Raw genomic sequence first — 12,365 nt, forward strand, 5'->3', positions numbered from 1 at the left:
ATTGCTTATCCTGCTGTCCAGCATAGTTCTCTCTCCCATCTGCCATGTGTCAGTGAGCACAGTACTGTCCATTGCTTATCCTGGTGTCCAGCATACAGTTCTCTCCCCCTGTCTGCCATGTGTCAGTGAGCACAGTACCGCCCATTGCTTATCCTGGTGTCCAGCATACAGTTCTCTCTCCCATCTGCCATGTGTCAGTGAGCACAGTTCCGCCCATTGCTTATCCTGCTGTCCAGCATACAGTTCTCTCTCCCATCTGCCATGTGTCAGTGAGCACAGTACCGTCCATTGCTTATCCTGGTGTCCAGCATACAGTTCTCTCCCGATGTCTGCCATGTGTCAGTGAGCACAGTGCCGTCCATTGCTTATCCTGGTGTCCAGCATACAGTTCTTTCCCCCTGTCTGCCATGTGTCAGTGAGCACAGTACCGCCCATTGCTTATCCTGGTGTCCAGCATACAGTTCTTTTCCCCATCTGCCATGTGTCAGTGAGCACAGTACCGCCCATTGCTTATCCTGGTGTCCAGCATACAGTTCTCTCCCCCCGCCTGCCCTGTGTCAGTGAGCACAGTACCGCCCATTGCTTATCCTGGTGTCCAGCATACAGTTCTCTCCCCCGCCTGTCATGTGTCAGTGAGCACAGTACCGCCCATTGCTTATCCTGGTGTCCAGCATACAGTTCTCTCCCCCATCTTCATGTGTCAGTGAGCACAGTACCACCCATTGCTTATCCTGGTGTCCAGCATATAGTTATCTCTCCCCCGTCTGCCATGTGTCAGTGAGCAAAGTACCGCCCATTGCTTATCCATGTGTCCAGCATACAGTTCTCTCCCCCATCTGCCATGTGTCAGTGAGCACAGTACCGCCCATTGCTTATCCTGCTGTCCAGCATACAGTTCTCTCTCCCATCTGCCATGTGTCAGTGAGCACAGTTCCGCCCATTGCTTATCCTGGTGTCCAGCATACAGTTCTCTCCCCCATCTGCCCTGTGTCAGTGAGCACAGTACCGCCCATTGCTTATCCTGGTGTCCAGCATACAGTTCTCTCTCCCATCTGCCATGTGTCAGTGAGCACAGTTCCGCCCATTGCTTATCCTGCTGTCCAGCATACAGTTCTCTCTCCCATCTGCCATGTGTCAGTGAGCACAGTACCGCCCATTGCTTATCCTGGTGTCCAGCAAACAGTTCTCTCCCCATGTCTGCCATGTGTCAGTGAGCACAGTACCACCCATTGCTTATCCTGGTGTCCAGCATATAGTTATCTCTCCCCCGTCTGCCATGTGTCAGTGAGCAAAGTACCGCCCATTGCTTATCCTGGTGTCCAGCATACAGTTCTCTCCTTCCATCTGCCATGTGTCAGTGAGTACAGTACCACTCATTGCTTATCCTGGTGTCCAGCATACAGTTCTCTCCCCCGCCTGCCATGTGTCGGTGAGCACAGTACCGCCCATTGCTTATCCTGGTGTCCAGCATACAGTTCTCTCCTTCCATCTGCCATGTGTCAGTGAGCACAGTACCGCCTATTGCTTATCCTGGTGTCCAGCATTCAGTTATCTCCCCCCATCTGCCATGTGTCAGTGAGCACAGTACCGCCCATTGCTTATCCTGGTGTCCAGCATACAGTTCTCTCCCCCGCCTGCCATGTGTCGGTGAGCACAGTACCGCTCATTGCTTATCCTGATGTCCAGCATACAGTTCTCTCCCCCCATCTGCCATGTGTCAGTGAGCACAGTACTGCCCATTGCTTATCCTGGTGTCCAGCATACAGTTCTCTCCCCCCGTCTGCCATGTGTCAGTGAGCACAGTATCGCCCATTGCTTATCCTGGTGTCCAGCATACAGTTCTTTTCCCCATCTGCCATGTGTCAGTGAGCATAGTACCGCCCATTGCTTATCCTGGTGTCCAGCATACAGTTCTCTCCCCCGCCTGCCATGTGTCAGTGAGCACAGTACCGCCCATTGCTTATCCTGGTGTCCAGCATACAGATCTCTCCCCCGCCTGTCATGTGTCAGTGAGCACCGTACCGCCCATTGCTTATCCTGGTGTCCAGCATACAGTTCTCTCCCCCATCTTCATGTGTCAGTGAGCACAGTACCGCCCATTGCTTATCCTGGTGTCCAGCATACAGTTCTCTCCCCCCGTCTGCCATGTGTCAGTGAGCACAGTACCACCCATTGCTTATCCTGGTGTCCAGCATATAGTTATCTCTCCCCCGTCTGCCATGTGTCAGTGAGCAAAGTACCGCCCATTGCTTATCCATGTGTCCAGCATACAGTTCTCTCCCCCCATCTGCCATGTGTCAGTGAGCACAGTACCGCCCATTGCTTATCCTGGTGTCCAGCATACAGTTCTTTCCCCCTGTCTGCCATGTGTCAGTGAGCACAGTACCGCCCATTGCTTATCCTGGTGTCCAGCATACAGTTCTATCCCCCCATATGCCATGTGTCAGTGAGCACAGTTCCGCCCATTGCTTATCCTGGTGTCCAGCATACAGTTATTTCCCCCTGTCTGCCATGTGTCAGTGAGCACAGTACCGCCCATTGCTTATCCTGGTGTCCAGCATACAGTTCTCTCTCCCATCTGCCATGTATCAGTGAGCACAGTACTGTCCATTGCTTATCCTGGTGTCCAGCATACAGTTCTCTCCCCCTGTCTGCCATGTGTCAGTGAGCACAGTACCGCCCATTGCTTATCCTGGTGTCCAGCATACTGTTCTCTCCTCCCATCTGTCATGTGTCAGTGAGCACAGTACCGCCCATTACTTATCCTGGTGTCCAGCATACAGTACTTTCCCCCTGTCTGCCATGTGTCAGTGAGCACAGTACCACCCATTGCTTATCCTGGTGTCCAGCATACAGTTCTCTCTCCCATCTGCCATGTGTAGGTGAGCACAGTTCCGCCCATTGCTTATCCTGCTGTCCAGCATACAGTTCTCTCTCCCATCTGCCATGTGTCAGTGAGCACAGTTCCGCCCATTGCTTATCCTGCTGTCCAGCATAGTTCTCTCTCCCATCTGCCATGTGTCAGTGAGCACAGTACTGTCCATTGCTTATCCTGGTGTCCAGCATACAGTTCTCTCCCCCTGTCTGCCATGTGTCAGTGAGCACAGTACCGCCCATTGCTTATCCTGTTGTCCAGCAAACAGTTCTCTCCTCCCATCTGTCATGTGTCAGTGAGCACAGTACCGCCCATTGCTTATCCTGCTGTCCAGCATACAGTTCTCTCTCCCATCTGCCATATGTCAGTGAGTACAGTACCGTCCATTGCTTATCCTGGTGTCCAGCATACAGTTCTCTCCCCATGTCTGCCATGTATCAGTGAGCACAGTATCACCCATTGCTTATCCTGGTGTCCAGCATATAGTTATCTCTCCCCCGTCTGCCATGTGTCAGTGAGCAAAGTACCGCCCATTGCTTATCCATGTGTCCAGCATACAGTTCTCTCCCCCCATCTGCCATGTGTCAGTGAGCACAGTACCGCCCATTGCTTATCCTGGTGTCCAGCATACAGTTCTTTCCCCTGTCTGCCATGTGTCAGTGAGCACAGTACCGCCCATTGCTTATCCTGCTGTCCAGCATATAGTTCTCTCTCCCATCTGCCATATGTCAGTGAGCACAGTACCGCCCTTTGCTTATCCTGCTGTCCAGCATATAGTTCTCTCTCCCATCTGCCATATGTCAGTGAGCACAGTACCGCCCATTGCTTATCCTGGTGTCCAGCATACAGTTCTCTCTCCCATCTGCCATGTGTCAGTGAGCACAGTACCGCCCATTGCTTATTCTGCTGTCCAGCATACAGTTCTCTCTCCCATCTGCCATGTGTCAGTGAGCACAGTACCGCCCATTGCTTATTCTGCTGTCCAGCATACAGTTCTCTCTCCCATCTGCCATGTGTCAGTGAGCACAGTACTGTCCATTGCTTATCCTGGTGTCCAGCATATAGTTCTCTCCCCCTGTCTGCCATGTGTCAGTGAGCACAGTACCGCCCATTGCTTATCCTGGTGTCCAGTATACAGTTCTCTTCCCCATCTGCCATGTGTCATTGAGCACGGTACCGCCCATTGCTTATCCTTATACTAATAGCTGCTAACAGAATGCTATACTGTGCAAGTAATTACCATGTGTAATGATCCACACTGAACCCTATACTAAGGCAGTACACTAAGGTTCTAATCCATATGGTCAATAGACATTTAATGTGCATATGTATCTATATCAGAAATCATTGATTTTGCAAGTGTTTCAGTTCAGGCAAAGTGTGGGAGTCACAGGGAGGAAATTGCACAACTAGATGCTGCTGTGCAAGTAATTACCATGTGTAATGAACCATACTGAACCCTATACTAAGGCAGTACACTAAGGTTCTAATCCATATGGTCAATAGACATTTATTGTGCATATTTTTTCTATATCAGAAATCATTGATTTTGCAAGTGTTTCAGTTCAGGCAAAGTGTGGGAGTTACAGGGAGGAAATTGCACAACTAGATGCTGATGATAATAATTCACCATGCCGAAATAACACTGTGTATTATGAATGGTATTAAATAGTGTTCACAAGGCTGAATAATAAAGCCCTGATACGCACACCAAAAGATGTTTAATGTGTATATAACATCCACATCAAAAATTATTTAATAAAAAGCTGGATGTGTGTCAGGATATTAATGACACATTTTACACTCACATTAACTCTATAGTGATTGCAGACCCATTCACAGCAAGTGCTATATACTCACTGTATATATAACCCTCCCAAATAAAAGGGCAACAGAGGGCGCCTAATATACTTACTGTAGGCACCTGGTGTAAGACTCACTATCATATACACACCTTGAAGGCTTAACATGATACATTAACGAACCATGTTTATATTGATACTTTGAGCCTACATCCAAATAAGAGTGTGTTGAGCCCTTAACATCCCTATTATAACACAGAGGAATAAACCACTCTTATGATCCGAATTAGATCACAAAACATCTATTTGAATATAAGGATCCCAAGGGAACAAATATGATGTACAACAATATCTGGTTAAAAAGATTTCTGATCATTTATTATCATTAATTGTCACAGCTCTCTATGAGCCATAGCGAAGCTATGATAAAATCTTGTGACAAGTAAAAGATTGGATACTGTCAGAGCTTAATAACTGTTTCCCCTTAGTGGATACATTTGTATCTGAATGTTTCATATGCTCCTTTCTCAGTGGATACAACACTGCTCATGGAGCTAGGACACACAGACATTACTGAGACCTTATGACTGAGCTTGTATATTAACTCTGAGATACAGAGAGACACAGTACACATTTAGCATTCTGATCAGTTTATTGAGAGACAATTCAGCAAAGTATATAGTAAATCATTAGCACCACATAAGGTGATATCTGGAATTTGGTTTCAACGATCCCACATCTGGAATCCTGGGAAGGAATACAATTAATTTGTGGGACATTTATTCTTGCAGCTTTCTTAGCTATCTAAAAAGTGTAATATAACACACATAGACATGGAATATTTTTGACACACTCGTGACCATCTATAGATTTTGCTAGCAATACATGAGCACAGTACCGCCCATTGCTTATCCTGGTGTCCAGCATACAGTTCTCTCCTTCCATCTGCCATGTGTCAGTGAGCACAGTACCGCCCATTGCTTATCCTGGTGTCCAGCATACAGTTCTCTCCCCCCGTCTGCCATGTGTCAGTGAGCACAGTACCGCCCATTGCTTATCCTGGTGTCCAGCATACAGTAACCTCCCCCCGTCTGCCATGTGTCAGTGAGCACAGTACCGCCCATTGCTTATCCTGGTGTCCAGCATACAGTTCTCTCCCCCCGTCTGCCATGTGTCAGTGAGTACAGTACCGTCCATTGCTTATCCTGGTGTCCAGCATCCAGTTCTCTCCCCCCGTCTGCCAAGTGTCAGTGAGCACAGTACCGCCCATTGCTTATCCTGGTGTCCAGCATACAGTTCTCTCCCCCCATCTGCATATGTCAGTGAGTACAGTACCACTCATTGCTTATCCTGGTGTCCAGCATACAGTTCTCTCCCCCCATCTGCCATGTGTCAGTGAGCACAGTACCGCCCATTGCTTATCCTGGTGTCCAGCATACAGTTCTCTCCCCCCGTCTGCCATGTGTCAGTGAGCACAGTACCGCCCATTGCTTATCCTGGTGTCCAGCATACAGTTCTCTCCCCCGCCTGCCATGTGTCAGTGAGCACAGTACCGCCCATTGCTTATCCTGGTGTCCAGCATACAGTTCTCTCCCCCCATCTGCATGTGTCAGTGAGCACAGTACCGTCCATTGCTTATTCTGGTGTCCAGCATACAGTTCTCTCCCCCCATCTGCATGTGTCAGTGAGCACAGTACCGTTCATTGCTTATCCTGGTGTCCAGCATACAGCTCTCTCCCCCATCTGCCATATGTCAGTGAGCACAGTACCGCTCATTGCTTATCCTGGTGTCCAGCATACAGTTCTCTCCCCCCGTCTGCCATGTGTCAGTGAGCACAGTACCGCCCATTGCTTATCCTGGTGTCCAGCATATCATTCTCTCCCCCCATCTGCCATGTGTCAGTGAGCACAGTACCGCCCATTGCTTATCCTGGTGTCCAGCATACAGCTCTCACCCCCCCGTCTGCCATGTGTCAGTGAGCACAGTACCGCCCTTTGCTTATCCTGGTGTCCAGTATACAGTTCTCTCCCCCCATCTACCATGTGTCAGTGAACACAGTACCACCCATTGCTTATCCTGGTGTCCAGCATACAGTTCTCTCCCCCATATGCCATGTGTCAGTGAGCACAGTACCGCCCATTGCTTATCCTGGTGTCCAGCATACAGTTCTCTCCCACCGTCTTCCATGTGTCAGTGAGCACAGTACCGCCCATTGCTTATCCTGGTGACCAGCATACAGTTCTCTCCCCCCATCTGCCATGTGTCAGTGAGCACAGTACCGCTCATTGCTTATCCTGGTGTCCAGTATACCGCCCCGCCCCCCCCCCCCCCGTCTGCCATGTGTCAGTGAGCACAGTACCGCTCATTGCTTATCCTGGTGTCCAGCATACAGTTCTCTCTCCCATCTGCATGTGTCAGTGAGCATAGTACCATCCATTGCTTATCCTGGTGTCCAGCATACAGTTCTCTCCCCCCATCTGCCATGTGTCAGTGAGCACAGTACCGCCCATTGCTTATCCTGGTGTCCAGCATACAGTTCTTCCCCCCCCCCATCTGCCATGTGTCAGTGAGCACAGTACCGCCCATTGCTTATCCTGGTGTCCAGCATACAGTTCTCTCCCCCCATCTGCATGTGTCAGTGAGCACAGTACCGTTCATTGCTTATCCTGGTTTCCAGCATACAGCTCTCTCCCCCATCTGCCATATGTCAGTGAGTACAGTACCGCTCATTGCTTATCCTGGTGTCCAGCATACAGCTCTCTCCCCCATCTGCCATATGTCAGTGAGTACAGTACCGCTCATTGCTTATCCTGGTGTCCAGCATACAGTTCTCTCCCCCCGTCTGCCATGTGTCAGTGAGCACAGTACCGTCCATTGCTTATCCTGGTGTCCAGCATACAGTTCTCTCCCCCCATCTGCATGTGTCAGTGAGCACAGTACCGTTCATTGCTTATCCTGGTTTCCAGCATACAGCTCTCTCCCCCATCTGCCATATGTCAGTGAGTACAGTACCGCTCATTGCTTATCCTGGTGTCCAGCATACAGTTCTCTCCCCCCGTCTGCCATGTGTCAGAGAGCACAGTACCGCCCATTGCTTATCCTGGTGTCCAGCATATCATTCTCTCCCCCATCTGCCATGTGTCAGTGAGCACAGTACCGCCCATTGCTTATCCTGGTGTCCATCATACAGCTCTCTCCCCCCCGTCTGCCATGTGTCAGTGAGCACAGTACCGCCCATTGCTTATCCTGGTGTCCAGCATACAGTTCTCTCCCCCATCTTCATGTGTCAGTGAGCACAGTACCGCCCATTGCTTATCCTGGTGTCCAGCATACAATTCTCTCCCCCACCTGCCATGTGTCAGTGAGCACAGTACCGCCCATTGCTTATCCTGGTGTCCAGCATACAGTTCTCTCACCCCATCTGCCATCTGTCAGTGAGCACAGTACCGCCTATTGCTTATCCTGGTGTCCAGCATACAGTTATCTCCCCCCATCTGCCATGTGTCAGTGAGCACAGTACCGCCCATTGCTTATCCTGGTGTCCAGCATACAGTTCTCTCCCCCGCCTGCCATGTGTCGGTGAGCACAGTACCGCTCATTGCTTATCCTGATGTCCAGCATACAGTTCTCTCCCCCCATCTGCCATGTGTCAGTGAGCACAGTACCGCCCATTGCTTATCCTGGTGTCCAGCATACAGTTCTCTCCCCCCGTCTGCCCTGTGTCAGTGAGCACAGTATCGCCCATTGCTTATCCTGGTGTCCAGCATACAGTTCTTTTCCCCATCTGCCATGTGTCAGTGAGCATAGTACCGCCCATTGCTTATCCTGGTGTCCAGCATACAGTTCTCTCCCCCGCCTGCCATGTGTCAGTGAGCACAGTACCGCCCATTGCTTATCCTGGTGTCCAGCATACAGATCTCTCCCCCGCCTGTCATGTGTCAGTGAGCACAGTACCGCCCATTGCTTATCCTGGTGTCCAGCATACAGTTCTCTCCCCCATCTTCATGTGTCAGTGAGCACAGTACCGCCCATTGCTTATCCTGGTGTCCAGCATACAGTTCTCTCCTCCCATCTGCCATGTGTCAGTGAGCACAATACCGCCCATTGCTTATCCTGGTGTCCAGCATACAGTTCTCTCCTCCCATCTACCATGTGTCAGTGAGCACAGTACTGCCCATTGCTTACCCTGGTGTCCAGCATACAGTTCTCTCCCCCCGTCTGCCATGTGTCAGTGAGCACAGTACCACCCATTGCTTATCCTGGTGTCCAGCATATAGTTATCTCTCCCCCGTCTGCCATGTGTCAGTGAGCAAAGTACCGCCCATTGCTTATCCATGTGTCCAGCATACAGTTCTCTCCCCCCATCTGCCATGTGTCAGTGAGCACAGTACCGCCCATTGCTTATCCTGGTGTCCAGCATACAGTTCTTTCCCCCTGTCTGCCATGTGTCAGTGAGCACAGTACCGCCCATTGCTTATCCTGGTGTCCAGCATACAGTTCTATCCCCCCATCTGCCATGTGTCAGTGAGCACAGTACCGCCTATTGCTTATCCTGGTGTCCAGCATACAGTTCTTTCCCCCTGTCTGCCATGTGTCAGTGAGCACAGTACCGCCCATTGCTTATCCTGGTGTCCAGCATACAGTTCTCTCTCCCATCTGTCATGTGTCAGTGAGCACAGTACCGCCCATTACTTATCCTGGTGTCCAGCATACAGTACTTTCCCCATGTCTGCCATGTGTCAGTGAGCACAGTACCGCCCATTGCTTATCCTGGTGTCCAGCATACAGTTCTCTCTCCCATCTGCCATGTGTAGGTGAGCACAGTTCCGCCCATTGCTTATCCTGCTGTCCAGCATACAGTTCTCTCTCCCATCTGCCATATGTCAGTGAGCACAGTTCCGCCCATTGCTTATCCTGCTGTCCAGCATAGTTCTCTCTCCCATCTGCCATGTGTCAGTGAGCACAGTACTGTCCATTGCTTATCCTGGTGTCCAGCATACAGTTCTCTCCCCCTGTCTGCCATGTGTCAGTGAGCACAGTACCGCCCATTGCTTATCCTGGTGTCCAGCAAACAGTTCTCTCCTCCCATCTGTCATGTGTCAGTGAGCACAGTACTGCCCATTGCTTATCCTGCTGTCCAGCATACAGTTCTCTCCCCCATCTGCCATATGTCAGTGAGTACAGTACCGTCCATTGCTTATCCTGGTGTCCAGCATACAGTTCTCTCCCCATGTCTGCCATGTATCAGTGAGCAGAGTATCACCCATTGCTTATCCTGGTGTCCAGCATATAGTTATCTCTCCCCCGTCTGCCATGTGTCAGTGAGCAAAGTACCGCCCATTGCTTATCCATGTGTCCAGCATACAGTTCTCTCCCCCCATCTGCCATGTGTCAGTGAGCACAGTACCGCCCATTGCTTATCCTGGTGTCCAGCATACAGTTCTTTCCCCCTGTCTGCCATGTGTCAGTGAGCACAGTACCGCCCATTGCTTATCCTGCTGTCCAGCATATAGTTCTCTCTCCCATCTGCCATATGTCAGTGAGCACAGTACCGCCCATTGCTTATCCTGGTGTCCAGCATACAGTTCTCTCCCCCCATCTGCATGTGTCAGTGAGCACAGTACCGCCCATTGCTTATCCTGGTGTCCAGCATACAGTTCTCTCTCCCATCTGCCATGTGTCAGTGAGCAAAGTACCGCCCATTGCTTATCCATGTGTCCAGCATACAGTTCTCTCCCCCCATCTGCCATGTGTCAGTGAGCACAGTACCGCCCATTGCTTATCCTGGTGTCCAGCATACAGTTCTTTCCCCCTGTCTGCCATGTGTCAGTGAGCACAGTACCGCCCATTGCTTATCCTGGTGTCCAGCATACAGTTCTCTCCCCCCATCTGCATGTGTCAGTGAGCACAGTACCGCCCATTGCTTATCCTGGTGTCCAGCATACAGTTCTCTCTCCCATCTGCCATGTGTCAGTGAGCACAGTACCGCCCATTGCTTATTCTGCTGTCCAGCATACAGTTCTCTCTCCCATCTGCCATGTGTCAGTGAGCAAAGTACCGCCCATTGCTTATCCATGTGTCCAGCATACAGTTCTCTCCCCCCATCTGCCATGTGTCAGTGAGCACAGTACCGCCCATTGCTTATCCTGGTGTCCAGCATACAGTTCTTTCCCCCTGTCTGCCATGTGTCAGTGAGCACAGTACCGCCCATTGCTTATCCTGGTGTCCAGCATACAGTTCTCTCCCCCCATCTGCATGTGTCAGTGAGCACAGTACCGCCCATTGCTTATCCTGGTGTCCAGCATACAGTTCTCTCTCCCATCTGCCATGTGTCAGTGAGCACAGTACTGCCCATTGCTTATCCTGGTGTCCAGCATATAGTTCTCTCCCCCTGTCTGCCATGTGTCAGTGAGCACAGTACCGCCCATTGCTTATCCTGGTGTCCAGTATATACAGTTCTCTCCCCCCATCTGCCATGTGTCAGTGAGCACAGTACCGCCCATTGCTTATCCTGGTGTCCAGCATACAGTTCTTTCCCCCCATCTGCATGTGTCAGTGAGCATAGTACCGCCCATTGCTTATCCTGGTGTCCAGCATACAGTTCTCTCTCCCATCTGCCATGTGTCAGTGAGCACAGTACCGCCCATTGCTTATTCTGCTGTCCAGCATACAGTTCTCTCTCCCATCTGCCATGTGTCAGTGAGCACAGTACTGTCCATTGCTTATCCTGGTGTCCAGCATACAGTTCTCTCCCCCTGTCTGCCATGTGTCAGTGAGCACAGTACCGCCCATTGCTTATCCTGGTGTCCAGTATACAGTTCTCTTCCCCATCTGCCATGTGTCATTGAGCACGGTACCGCCCATTGCTTATCCTTATACTAATAGCTGCTAACAGAATGCTATACTGTGCAAGTAATTACCATGTGTAATGATCCACACTGAACCCTATACTAAGGCACTACACTAAGGTTCTAATCCATATGGTCAATAGACATTTAATGTGCATATGTATCTATATCAGAAATCATTGATTTTGCAAGTGTTTCAGTTCAGGCAAAGTGTGGGAGTCACAGGGAGGAAATTGCACAACTAGATGCTGCTGTGCAAGTAATTACCATGTGTAATGAACCATACTGAACCCTATACTAAGGCAGTACACTAAGGTTCTAATCCATATGGTCAATAGACATTTATTGTGCATATTTTTTCTATATCAGAAATCATTGATTTTGCAAGTGTTTCAGTTCAGGCAAAGTGTGGGAGTTACAGGGAGGAAATTGCACAACTAGATGCTGATGATAATAATTCACCATGCCGAAATAACACTGTGTATTATGAATGGTATTAAATAGTGTTCACAAGGCTGAATAATAAAGCCCTGATACGCACACCAAAAGATGTTTAATGTGTATATAACATCCACATCAAAAATTATTTAATAAAAAGCTGGATGTGTGTCAGGATATTAATGACACATTTTACACTCACATTAACTCTATAGTGATTGCAGACCCATTCACAGCAAGTGCTATATACTCACTGTATATATAACCCTCCCAAATAAAAGGGCAACAGAGGGCGCCTAATATACTTACTGTAGGCACCTGGTGTAAGACTCACTATCATATACACACCTTGAAGGCTTAACATGATACATTAACGAACCATGTTTATATTGATACTTTGA

The sequence above is a fragment of the Pseudophryne corroboree genome, chromosome 7 (assembly GCF_028390025.1).
Source record: "Pseudophryne corroboree isolate aPseCor3 chromosome 7, aPseCor3.hap2, whole genome shotgun sequence".
NCBI classification, from domain to species: domain Eukaryota; kingdom Metazoa; phylum Chordata; class Amphibia; order Anura; family Myobatrachidae; genus Pseudophryne; species Pseudophryne corroboree.